Below are 13,775 nucleotides of genomic sequence, written 5' to 3'. Positions count from 1 at the left end.
GGAGCCGATGAGGCTCAGAGAACCCTGCAGGAACAAGATGCTAACAGAATGATTTCTTAAGAGAACTGCAGAGAGGAATGTTTTACGGTCCGAAGGCTCTAGCTAGCTTTGCATTCTTATCAGTCCTAATCGGCTTTAAGGGATCATTGCGGTGTGTGGCTGTTGACACAGCTCAGAGCAAGACCTTAAAAGACATCTGACTGGATGCTTCTAAAGAGAGATGCAATTCAGATGCCTGTCTGACCTCTGGAATCAAGAGTCCTATTGCACTGGTGCCCGTCCAAGGAATGCGGAGATCACGGATGCCAAAAATGAGGCCAGGGTTTCTGATAGGGCCCTCAAAGGGCTAAGGTAAAAAAGCCATGTGACACGAAATACCCAAACACACAGAATGCACAATAGACAAGTGACACAACACACACCAGAACTGCTCTGCCCTGAGCACTGTGATCAAAAAAAACCCTTTCCCTTTAGGTGGCCTAAGTGGATACTTCTTGCACATCCCTGCCACCAAAGCTGATTCAAAAAACGCTCCCAGCGCCTCGCTTTCATCCCCTCTCAAGGTCGTAGCCCTCGACTTATCTCTCGGACATCCGGGGATGAGAATCCACGTCGCGTGCGAACGGAGGCCGCCTCGCCTGCTGGGAATTTTCTTACGATCACCGGGCTGTAGTCCCTTGCTCAACTGCAATCGAGAACACCAAACATCACTGCGTGATCTTAGCTGTACAACGGACAAAACCCAGCAATTCTGCTACTCACCGTTCTCCTCAGAATGCCCGGCTCCTTGGGCCGCACGCTTTGGCCGTGCTCGGAGGCTGACGCCGTCATCGCAGGGTATGCCTGGGTTGAGAAGAGACAAAGTGACTCGGCATTGCTGAAACCTAAGTGGACCCTGGCTCCCTCTCCCTACCTCGGCGACTCACCGCAACTCCTCGGCCCTTGCCAAAGGCTACCCGGATGGGACCTTGAAATACAAAATTTCAAGGCTTCATTACGGCCCTGAAATACTTCCAGAGGACTCACGAGCACAGGAAACCCGGTCCATCGGCTGGTTGGTGACGGGGGCTTGGCATACTCCGAGTGGATTGCCTAAAGCACACAAACAAGAATGGAGGCTTTAGAGTTGCACCAGAAATTGAGACCTGAGTGAGAACACCTGTTTCTGCAACCGGTCACTGCTCACCTTGACTGCAGAGATCCAGATTTAATGCCTAAAAATAAAGACAGAAAACAGTACTGTAACACACAGTCACCATTTATACTTCCACTGCAGAGACAAACGGTGACTGACCTGCTCAGGGGAACCCCCTCTCCAGGGACTGGGGGGGCTCTGCCACAGATTTAATCCACCTGCATCTGAAAGAGAGTTAGGACAAAAGTCAAATGGTTGCAAGATAACTTAACAGCTGCAAACACCTTATGCCAATCTAGGAATACCATCTAGAGTCCAACTACACCCTGCACTGCAAATTTCAAGTCCCCAGAACTTATCCTATTACACCAGGCTATGCAGCAGGGCAGAACAGCTCTGGGACAAATATGTGCAGACACCCGTGACACAGGACGGGACAAACAAGGGGACGCTAAACACAAACAACACGTTATGACACAAACAACACGTTATGATACGAACGGCGTGACACAAGGATGATAACTTCCTGGCAAGAAGAATAATGGCGAGGAGCGAGAGGATGCCAAAAGAGATGACCGATGCTCTGGCAGTGGTGGATGGAGGAGGCTCTAAGGAGCAGAAGAGCTCCTGGAGAAGACTGGAACAGAGTGACCCGTTAAAAGAACTGTTGGTCACAATGATCAGGATGGCTGTGAGACAATGCTACGTTTAGAATGCTTTCCATATCCACACAATCTGGTAAGCCCCAGGATGTTACAGCTCGTGGCTGGAAAGGATGGATGGTGATACGGCCGGGAAGGAGGCCTCAAAAGACGTCCGACTCGATGCTTCGGAGATGCGACCGAGAGAGATGGCCGAGCCCGCCGGTAAAAGAACGAACGATATTGGCGTCGTGCCGAGAAGTGCGAGCGTTCGAGAACCCAGAGATGCTGGCTGATGCTTGTGTTAAGGCCCTTGAGGGGAAAAGGCAGGGATATCTGATCCAAGGGACCCCAAAGACACACCAGGTAACACGGTACATGGGACAACACAACACGGACCGGAACTGTTCTGCACTGCACACCCTACAGCTGCAATCAAAAGTAGAGCCTCTCCCTTTAGCTGTCCTAAGAGGCCCCTTAGAAGATATCCCTTTATCCTCTGCTAGTTTTCAAATCTATCCCAGGAATTTCCAATCCACTACTCCCATCTCCAGGCTGTGGCCCCGACTTATCTTTTGGGTGATGGGTGATGTGAATCCAGGTTGGACCTGAAATGAGTCTACCTCGGAGGGCCATGTGATCGCCTGTTAGCCTCTTAGTCGGTTACAATAAAGAACAGCAAAATCAATGCATGAGTTTAGTGTTACGTGGGCCAAATCCCAGCAAGTCAGCTACTTATCCTCTTCTGAGCGTGCCTGGGTCCTCAAGTCTCCAGCTTCATCCTGAGTCCAAGGCTATGGCTGTTATTATGAGTGGCACCTGGATTAGAGAGAGGCAAAGTTACATGGCATTTCTGTGAGTGCAGTGGATGAGCTCGTGTGCTGTACGACACACGAATGCCTCTGCTATGCTTGTGAAAAGCCTTGGGGGGGGTCCTCAAATAGACACCATTTCTCACCCTGCTACCTTCAAAACCCCCCACAATAACTCCTAACCGGGCACCCTGCTCACTCTCCCTCTCCTAGTCACAATCCTCAACTCATCTGAAGCCTCAATCTCAAACATCATCTTTGACACAGGGCAGATACCTTTTGTGACGCAATGAATCTGCTGAAAAAATGTTGTACTTGACACAACCTGGAGTTGCAGGAAGTTGGACTCCTCCTAAAAAAAAAAAAAAAAAAAAAACAAAACAAAATCATAAATTACAAAACCACCTTACCACCCCTGAATGCAAAACCCAAATCATGAACTTAAATACTCCCTGTATTCAACGTTGTTTTCTTCACAGTCTCTTCAAAGCCTCTGTTGCTTTAGATGCCCAAAAGCACCTGCTGAAAACAACCTGAGATAAGCTGAAAGAGCCTCTTCACCAAAATGAGAGGAGAGCTCTTACCCCAGCAGATTCCAGAGAGGGAATGAAGGCCCCTGGTAAAGGCTGGGGTTAATATACCCCTGATTGGGCCCGCCTCTCGTTCCCACAATGCCTGGGAAAGGAGAGGGGCAAATCCCACCGGGTATAAAAGCCCTCAGAGTGGCTGCAGCTGTTTGGCTCCTCTGACTTGAATTCGAGGGGAGTAAAGGGCTTGCTACAGAAGAAAACTCTCCAGGGAAATGACAGCACTTTCTTTTTTGCTACAACTACTTGGAACAAAAGGGCAGAAAGCTGGTAAGAAATAAACTTTGTTTATTTGAAAATAAAAAAGAAATAAAACTTTGTTTTTAGGCAGCATAGCTAGATAAGTTGGGTAATTTGCTGTTAACTTATATAATTATTCCTCAGTGACTACTAAGTAGTACTCCACTTGTGACTAAGTAGGGTGGAGAAGAATACTAATTATATGAACAGTCTGTCTCCTTGGGACTACTACCTAGGGCTATCTACATTATAAATAAAAATAAGAAAAATAATAGCCTCCCAGGCAGCATAAAGATTAAGTACATGCCAGGCTTGCCCTGCTCTGAGATATTTAGTCCTAGGGTGCAGAAAGAAGTGCCCTGAAAGGTAGTTTTAAACCCTTAAAATGCTGAAAAAGACAGAGCCTCCTTCAAGTGAAGCCTTTAACAGGAGGAAATGGGGCAGTTACCTCCGCTGAAACTGATACAATGGCAAATGAATGTCTTCTGCCCTTTAATTCAATCCCCGAGAATATTGGGAAAAGAGGGGTTTTCCTCACTTTAAATCTCTCCAGTGATGAAGAAAGAGGGATTTTCCCCTCAATCCAAACCCTTAAGAAGGAGGGACAGCTGGGCTTTCCCCTCAATTTAAGCCTTACGACAACACAAAGGGTTACCCTTAATTCAAATGCAGTTACCCTTAATTCAAACCCATAAAAAACATTATCAAGGTTTTCCCCTTCTATTTAATCTGGAAAATAATGGAAAATGGGGATTCCCTGTCAATTAACACCCCTAACAGCATAGAAAAGGCAGGGATTCTTTCCACTGAGACCATTAAAATTGCAGGGAAAGTGGATTCCCTCACGATTTGAACACAAGAAATAATGGAAAAGGAAGCTTTTTCTCTCAATTTAAACTCCTTTTCTCCTACTAAGCCCTCTCTTTTCTGGGACTGCTGTGGAAGGTCTGGGGGTTCTAGGGAAGGGCTGACACAATAAAAGGGGAAAGCTGAAAGCTCTCCCCTGGAACCCCACATGCTGCCTGGCCTGCTCAGGTGCTGACCCTTGGCAAGAGGGCTCTTCCCTTGGCATTTTCTCAAAGGGATGCTCCGTGCCCAGGTGGGTCTGGCTGCTCCCCAGTCCCTGCTGGATGTTCCAACCATAGCTCCTGGAGGAACGCTTGGAATAGCCCTGTTAGGCCCTCTGGACTAGCAGCTCCCTATGCAGGTGTGCCCAGGTAACTCTCTGAAAGCGGCTTGTCACACAGGGGGCTGCGAAACTTTGGAGTGGGGGATGAGGTGAAGAAAGGTCCTGTGGGGAGTTCCCTCCCCCACGCAGCCCTTTGTCTGCCCCTTAAACAATGGGGTGTCAGACTTTGCTTTCCAAGGAAATTAACAGTCTTTCCTCTCTGTGTGCCCCTAGCCAAACAGGAATTGCATCCAAAATTGCAGACAGCGAACGATTTCTCACAGACCACAGATGCCAACACCAAGAACTCTTGCTGCCCTCGGGGTGAAGCACACCACCAGTGAACAGACATCAATACACGGTGAGAGAGAGTTTGGTTTTACAGGGAAAAGGACCAGCGATTGGGTCCAGAGGTCAGTGGCCCCAAATGACATTATGCAACCTCAAGGTCCGAACGGTGCAAGATTTACAAGGGAGCAAAACTGCCCCCACCGAAAATTCGGGCTGCCCTGGCAGTGACAAGAACCTCCTGCAAACTAGCATAAAAATCGGGAGTGGTGGTTTTTGTTTCACAGGGAAAAGGGCTGGGGATCAAGTTCAAGGGGCCTGTGGCTCTGAATAGGCGGTTCCCTCCACAAATCTAAGTAAGGCAGGCTGAGTCCCACACCCAAATTGTCACCACCAAGAATTTCTGCTGCCCTGACAGTCCCAAGGGAACCCTGCAAACTGACATCAGGAACCTGGGCTGGCCACTTTTCTTTCCCAAGGAAAAAGGCTGATCTTTGCTTCTGGGGCCTGTGGCCCTGAAGTGGCCGGACACCTCCAAAAATCCAAACGATCGAAGATGTGTCGCAGACCCAAGCTGCCCCCACCTCAAACCTGTGCTGCCCTGACAGTCCCAAGGGAACCCTACAAACTGACATCAGGAACCTGGGCTGGCCACTTTTCTTTCCCAGGGAAAAGGACCAGTCTTTGTCTCCAGGGGCCTGTGGCCCTGAAGTGGCCAGACACCTCTAAAAATCCAAACGATCGAAGATGTGTCGCAGACCCAAGCTGCCCCCAGCTCAAACCTCTGCTGCCCTGACAGTCCTAAGGGAACCCTACAAACTGACATCAGGAACCTGGGCTGGCCACTTTTCTTTCCCAGGGAAAAGGACCAGTCTTTGTTTCCAGGAGCCTGTGGCCCTGAGTGGCCGGACACCTCTAAAAATCCAAATGATCGAAGATGTGTCGCAGACCCAAGCTGCCCCCACCTCAAACCTGTGCTGCCCTGACAGTCCCAAGGGAACCCTACAAACTGACATCAGGAACCTGGGCTGGCCACTTTTCTTTCCCAGGGAAAAGAACTGGTCTTTGTCTCCAGAGGCCTGTGGCCCTGGAGCGGCCAGACACCTCCAAAAATCCAAACGATCGAAGATGTGTCGCAGACCTAAGCTGCCCCCAGCTCAAACCTGAGCTGCCCTGACAGTCCTAAGGGAACCCTACAAACTGACATCAGGAACCTGGGCTGGCCACTTTTCTTTCCCAGGGAAAAGCACCAGTCTTTGTCTCCAGGGGCCTGTGGCCCTGAAGTGGCCAGACACATCCAAAAATCCAAACGATCGAAGATGTGTCGCAGACCCAAGCTGCCCCCACCTCAAACCTGTGCTGCCCTGACAGTCCCAAGGGAACCCTACAAACTGACATCAGGAACCTGGGCTGGCCACTTTTCTTTCCCAAGGAAAAAGGCTGATCCTTACCTCCAGGGGCCTGTGGCCCTGAAGTGGCCGGACACCTCCAAAAATCCAAACGATCGAGGATGTGTCACAGACCCAAGCTGCCCCCACCTCAAACCTGTGCTGCCCTGACAGTCCCAAGGGAACCCTACAAACTGACATCAGGAACCTGGGCTGGCCACTTTTCTTTCCCAAGGAAAAAGGCTGATCTTTGCCTCCAGGGGCCTGTGGCCCTGAGTGGCCGGACACCTCCAAAAATCCAAACGATCGAAGATGTGTCGCAGACCCAAGCTGCCCCCACCTCAAACCTGTGCTGCCCTGACAGTCCCAAGGGAACCGTACAAACTGACATCAGGAACCTGGGCTGGCCACTTTTCTTTCCCAGGGAAAAAGGCTGATCCTTACCTCCAGGGGCCTGTGGCCCTGAAGTGGCCGGACACCTCCAAAAATACAAACGATCGAGGATGTGTCACAGACCCATGCTGGCCCAGCTCAAACCTGTGCTGCCCTGACAGTCCCAAGGGAACCCTACAAAGTGACATCAGGAACCTGGGCTGGCCACTTTTCTTTCCCAAGGAAAAAGGCTGATCTTTGCCTCCAGGGGCCTGCGGCCCTGAGTGGCCGGACACCTCCAAAAATCCAAACGATCGAAGATGTGTCGCAGACCCAAGCTGCCCCCACCTCAAACCTGTGCTGCCCTGACAGTCCCAAGGGAACCCTACAAACTGACATCAGGAACCTGGGCTGGCCACTTTTCTTTCCCAAGGAAAAAGGCTGATCTTTGCCTCCAGGGGCCTGTGGCCCTGAGTGGCCGGACACCTCCAAAAATCCAAACGATCGAAGATGTGTCGCAGACCCAAGCTGCCCCCAGCTCAAACCTCTGCTGCCCTGACAGTCCCAAGGGAACCCTACAAACTGACATCAGGAACCTGGGCTGGCCACTTTTCTTTCCCAGGGAAAAAGGCTGATCCTTACCTCCAGGGGCCTGCGGCCCTGAGTGGCCGGACACCTCCAAAAATCCAAACGATCGAAGATGTGTCGCAGACCCAAGCTGCCCCCACCTCAAACCTGTGCTGCCCTGACAGTCCCAAGGGAACCCTACAAACTGACATCAGGAACCTGGGCTGGCCACTTTTCTTTCCCAAGGAAAAAGGACCGGTCTTTGTCTCCAGGGGCCTGTGACATGTAGTGGCCCGACACCTCCAAAAATCCAAACGATCGAAGATGTGTCGCAGACCCAAGCTGCCCCCACCTCAAACCTGTGCTGCCCTGACAGTCCCAAGGGAACCCTACAAACTGACATCAGGAACCTGGGCTGGCCACTTTTCTTTCCCAAGGAAAAAGGCTGATCTTTGCCTCCAGGGGCCTGTGGCCCTGAAGTGGCCGGACACCTCCAAAAATCCAAACGATCGAAGATGTGTCGCAGACCCAAGCTGCCCCCACCTCAAACCTGTGCTGCCCTGACAGTCCCAAGGGAACCCTACAAACTGACATCAGGAACATGGGCTGGCCACTTTTCTCTCCCAAGGAAAAAGGCTGATCTTTGCCTCCAGGGGCCTGTGGCCCTGAGTGGCCGGACACCTCCAAAAATCCAAACGATCGAAGATGTGTCGCAGACCCAAGCTGCCCCCACCTCAAACCTGTGCTGCCCTGACAGTCCCAAAGGAACCCTACAAACTGACATCAGGAACCTGGGCTGGCCACTTTTCTTTCCCAAGGAAAAAGGCTGATCTTTGCCTCCAGGGGCCTGTGGCCCTGAAGTGGCCGGACACCTCCAAAAATCCAAACGATCGAAGATGTGTCGCAGACCCAAGCTGCCCCCAGCTCAAACCTGTGCTGCCCTGACAGTCCCAAGGGAACCCTACAAACTGACATCAGGAACCTGGGCTGGCCACTTTTCTTTCCCAGGAAAAAGGCTGATCCTTACCTCCAGGGGCCTGTGGCCCTGAAGTGGCCGGACACCTCCAAAAATCCAAACGATCGAGGATGTGTCGCAGACCCAAGCTGCCCCCGGCTCAAACCTGTGCTGCCCTGACAGTCCCAAAGGAACCCTACAAACTGACATCAGGAACCTGGGCTGGCCACTTTTCTTTCCCAAGGAAAAAGGCTGATCTTTGCCTCCAGGGGCCTGTGGCCCTGAGTGGCCGGACACCTCCAAAAATCCAAACGATCGAAGATGTGTTGCAGACCCAAGCTGCCCCCACCTCAAACCTGTGCTGCCCTGACAGTCCCAAGGGAACCCTACAAACTGACATCAGGAACCTGGGCTGGCCACTTTTCTTTCCCAGGGAAAAGGACCAGTCTTTGTCTCCAGGGGCCTGTGGCCCTGAAGTGGCCGGACACCTCCAAAAATCCAAATGATCGAAGATGTGTCGCAGACCCAAGCTGCCCCCACCTCAAACCTGTGCTGCCCTGACAGTCCCAAGGGAACCCTACAAACTGACATCAGGAACCTGGGCTGGCCACTTTTCTTTCCCAGGGAAAAGGACCAGTCTTTGTCTCCAGGGGCCTGTGGCCCTGAAGTGGCCGGACACCTCTAAAAATCCAAATGATCGAAGATGTGTCGCAGACCCAAGCTGCCCCCACCTCAAACCTGTGCTGCCCTGACAGTCCCAAGGGAACCCTACAAACTGACATCAGGAACCTGGGCTGGCCGCTTTTCTTTCCCAGGGAAAAAGGCTAATCTTTGCCTCCAGGGGCCTGTGGCCCTGAAGTGGCCGGACACCTCCAAAAATCCAAACGATCGAAGATGTGTCGCAGACCCAAGCTGCCCCCACCTCAAACCTGTGCTGCCCTGACAGTCCCAAGGGAACCCTACAAACTGACATCAGGAACCTGGGCTGGCCACTTTTCTTTCCCAGGGGAAAGCACCAGTCTTTGTCTCCAGGGGCCTGTGGCCCTGAAGTGGCCGGACACCTCCAAAAATCCAAACGATCGAAGATGTGTCGCAGACCCAAGCTGCCGCCAGCTCAAACCTGAGCTGCCCTGACAGTCCTAAGGGAACCCTACAAACTGACATCAGGAACCTGGGCTGGCCACTTTTCTTTCCCAGGGAAAAGAACTGGTCTTTGTCTCCAGAGGCCTGTGGCCCTGGAGCGGCCAGACACCTCCAAAAATCCAAACGATCGAAGATGTGTCGCAGACCTAAGCTGCCCCCAGCTCAAATCTGAGCTGCCCTGACAGTCCTAAGGGAACCCTACAAACTGACATCAGGAACCTGGGCTGGCCACTTTTCTTTCCCAGGGAAAAGCACCAGTCTTTGTGTCCAGGGGCCTGTGGCCCTGAAGTGGCCAGACACATCCAAAAATCCAAACGATCGAAGATGTGTCGCAGACCCAAGCTGCCCCCAGCTCAAACCTGTGCTGCCCTGACAGTCCCAAGGGAACCCTACAAACTGACATCAGGAACCTGGGCTGGCCACTTTTCTTTCCCAAGGAAAAAGGCTGATCTTTGCCTCCAGGGGCCTGTGGCCCTGAGTGGCCGGACACCTCCAAAAATCCAAACGATCGAAGATGTGTCGCAGAACCAAGCTGCCCCCACCTCAAACCTGTGCTGCCCTGACAGTCCCAAAGGAACCCTACAAACTGACATCAGGAACCTGGGCTGGCCACTTTTCTTTCCCAGGGAAAAAGGCTGATCTTTGCCTCCAGGGGCCTGTGGCCCTGAAGTGGCCGGACACCTCCAAAAATCCAAACGATCGAAGATGTGTCGCAGACCCAAGCTGCCCCCACCTCAAACCTGTGCTGCCCTGACAGTCCCAAGGGAACCCTGCAAACTGACATCAGGAACCTGGGCTGGCCACTTTTCTTTCCCAAGGAAAAAGGCTGATCTTTGCCTCCAGGGGCCTGTGGCCCTGAGTGGCCGGACACCTCCAAAAATCCAAACGATCGAAGATGTGTCGCAGAACCAAGCTGCCCCCACCTCAAACCTGTGCTGCCCTGACAGTCCCAAAGGAACCCTACAAACTGACATCAGGAACCTGGGCTGGCCACTTTTCTTTCCCAGGGAAAAAGGCTGATCTTTGCCTCCAGGGGCCTGTGGCCCTGAAGTGGCCGGACACCTCCAAAAATCCAAACGATCGAAGATGTGTCGCAGACCCAAGCTGCCCCCACCTCAAACCTGTGCTGCCCTGACAGTCCCAAGGGAACCCTGCAAACTGACATCAGGAACCTGGGCTGGCCACTTTTCTTTCCCAGGGAAAAGGACCAGTCTTTGTCTCCAGGGGCCTGTGGCCCTGAAGTGGCCGGACACCTCCAAAAATCCAAACGATCGAGGATGTGTCGCAGACCCAAGCTGCCCCCACCTCAAACCTGTGCTGCCCTGACAGTCCCAAGGGAACCCTACAAACTGACATCAGGAACCTCGGCTGGCCACTTTTCTTTCTCAAGGAAAAAGCCTGATCTTTGCCTCCAGGAGCCTGTGGCCCTGAAGTGGCCGGACACCTCCAAAAATCCAAACGATCGAAGATGTGTCGCAGACCCAAGCTGCCCCCACCTCAAACCTGTGCTGCCCTGACAGTCCCAAGGGAACCCTACAAACTGACATCAGGAACCTGGGCTGGCCACTTTTCTTTCCCAGGGAAAAGAACTGGTCTTTGTCTCCAGGGGCCTGTGGCCCTGAAGTGGCCAGACACCTCCAAAAATCCAAACGATCGAAGATGTGTCGCAGACCCAAGCTGCCCCCAGCTCAAACCTGAGCTGCCCTGACAGTCCTAAGGGAACCCTACAAACTGACATCAGGAACCTGGGCTGGCCACTTTTCTTTCCCAGGGAAAAGGACCAGTCTTTGTCTCCAGGGGCCTGTGGCCCTGAAGTGGCCAGACACCTCTAAAAATCCAAACGATCGAAGATGTGTCGCAGACCCAAGCTGCCCCCAGCTCAAACCTGTGCTGCCCTGACAGTCCTAAGGGAACCCTACAAACTGACATCAGGAACCTGGGCTGGCCACTTTTCTTTCCCAGGGAAAAGGACCAGTCTTTGTTTCCAGGGGCCTGTGGCCCTGAGTGGCCGGACACCTCTAAAAATCCAAATGATCGAAGATGTGTCGCAGACCCAAGCTGCCCCCACCTCAAACCTGTGCTGCCCTGACAGTCCCAAGGGAACCCTACAAACTGACATCAGGAACCTGGGCTGGCCACTTTTATTTCCCAGGGAAAAGGACCAGTCTTTGTCTCCAGGGGCCTGTGGCCCTGAAGTGGCCGGACACCTCCAAAATCCAAACGATCGAAGATGTGTCGCAGACCCAAGTTGCCCCCAGCTCAAACCTGTGCTGCCCTGACAGTCCCAAGGGAACCCTGCAAACTGACATCAGGAACCTGGGCTGGCCACTTTTCTTTCCCAGGGAAAAGAACTGGTCTTTGTCTCCAGAGGCCTGTGGCCCTGGAGCGGCCAGACACCTCCAAAAATCCAAACGATCGAAGATGTGTCGCAGACCTAAGCTGCCCCCAGCTCAAACCTGAGCTGCCCTGACAGTCCTAAGGGAACCCTACAAACTGACATCAGGAACCTGGGCTGGCCACTTTTCTTTCCCAGGGAAAAGCACCAGTCTTTGTCTCCAGGGGCCTGTGGCCCTGAAGTGGCCGGACACCTCCAAAAATCCAAACGATCGAGGATGTGTCGCAGACCCAAGCTGCCCCCACCTCAAACCTGTGCTGCCCTGACAGTCCCAAGGGAACCCTACAAACTGACATCAGGAACCTGGGCTGGCCACTTTTCTTTCCCAAGGAAAAAGGCTGATCTTTGCCTCCAGGGGCCTGTGGCCCTGACTGGCCGGACACCTCCAAAAATCCAAACGATCGAAGATGTGTCGCAGACCCAAGCTGCCCCCACCTCAAACCTGTGCTGCCCTGACAGTCCCAAGGGAACCCTACAAACTGACATCAGGAACCTGGGCTGGCCACTTTTCTTTCCCAGGGAAAAGGACCAGTCTTTGTCTCCAGGGGCCTGTGGCCCTGAAGTGGCCGGACACCTCCAAAAATCCAAACGATCGAGGATGTGTCGCAGACCCAAGCTGCCCCCACCTCAAACCTGTGCTGCCCTGACAGTCCCAAGGGAACCCTACAAACTGACATCAGGAACCTGGGCTGGCCACTTTTCTTTCCCAGGGAAAAGGACCAGTCTTTGTCTCCAGGGGCCTGTGGCCCTGAAGTGGCCGGACACCTCCAAAAATCCAAACGATCGAAGATGTGTCGCAGACCCAAGCTGCCCCCACCTCAAACCTGTGCTGCCCTGACAGTCCCAAGGGAACCCTACAAACTGACATCAGGAACCTGGGCTGGCCACTTTTCTTTCCCAGGGAAAAGGACCTATCTTTGTCTCCAGGGGCCTGTGGCCCTGAAGTGGCCGGACACCTCCAAAAATCCAAACGCTCGAGGATGTGTCGCAGACCCAAGCTGCCCCCAGCTCAAACCTGTGCTGCCCTGACAGTCCCAAGGGAACCCTACAAACTGACATCAGGAACCTCGGCTGGCCACTTTTCTTTCTCAAGGAAAAAGCCTGATCTTTGCCTCCAGGAGCCTGTGGCCCTGAAGTGGCCGGACACCTCCAAAAATCCAAACGATCGAAGATGTGTCGCAGACCCAAGCTGCCCCCAGCTCAAACCTGAGCTGCCCTGACAGTCCTAAGGGAACCCTACAAACTGACATCAGGAACCTGGGCTGGCCACTTTTCTTTCCCAGGGAAAAGGACCAGTCTTTGTTTCCAGGGGCCTGTGGCCCTGAGTGGCCGGACACCTCTAAAAATCCAAATGATCGAAGATGTGTCGCAGACCCAAGCTGCCCCCACTTCAAACCTGTGCTGCCCTGACAGTCCCAAAGGAACCCTACAAACTGACATCAGGAACCTGGGCTGGCCACTTTTCTTTCCCAGGGAAAAAGGCTGATCTTTGCCTCCAGGGGCCTGTGGCCCTGAAGTGGCCGGACACCTCCAAAATCCAAACGATCGAAGATGTGTCGCAGACCCAAGTTGCCCCCAGCTCAAACCTGTGCTGCCCTGACAGTCCCAAGGGAACCCTGCAAACTGACATCAGGAACCTGGGCTGGCCACTTTTCTTTCCCAGGGAAAAGAACTGGTCTTTGTCTCCAGAGGCCTGTGGCCCTGGAGCGGCCAGACACCTCCAAAAATCCAAACGATCGAAGATGTGTCGCAGACCTAAGCTGCCCCCAGCTCAAACCTGAGCTGCCCTGACAGTCCTAAGGGAACCCTACAAACTGACATCAGGAACCTGGGCTGGCCACTTTTCTTTCCCAGGGAAAAGCACCAGTCTTTGTCTCCAGGGGCCTGTGGCCCTGAAGTGGCCGGACACCTCCAAAAATCCAAACGATCGAGGATGTGTCGCAGACCCAAGCTGCCCCCACCTCAAACCTGTGCTGCCCTGACAGTCCCAAGGGAACCCTACAAACTGACATCAGGAACCTGGGCTGGCCACTTTTCTTTCCCAAGGAAAAAGGCTGATCTTTGCCTCCAGGGGCCTGTGGCCC

General features: G+C 53.0%; 1 long non-coding RNA gene across 1 annotated transcript; it reads right to left on the bottom strand.

Annotated features, from left to right (window-relative positions):
* Nucleotides 1-1,038: 1,038 nt before the first annotated feature.
* On the bottom strand, nucleotides 1,039-1,517 carry LOC128819191 (uncharacterized). The gene is made up of 3 exons (XR_008440669.1): nucleotides 1,295-1,517; nucleotides 1,187-1,214; nucleotides 1,039-1,092 (listed from the first exon to the last, which is right to left on the bottom strand). It is a non-coding gene; the product is annotated as an uncharacterized LOC128819191 (long non-coding RNA).
* Nucleotides 1,518-13,775: the final 12,258 nt, after the last annotated feature.

The sequence above is a fragment of the Vidua macroura genome, chromosome 26 (genome assembly GCF_024509145.1).
Source record: "Vidua macroura isolate BioBank_ID:100142 chromosome 26, ASM2450914v1, whole genome shotgun sequence".
Taxonomy (NCBI): Eukaryota; Metazoa; Chordata; class Aves; order Passeriformes; family Viduidae; genus Vidua; species Vidua macroura.
The sequence above is the reverse complement of the archived record's forward strand: the minus strand, read 5'-3'. Positions and strand labels throughout refer to the sequence as shown.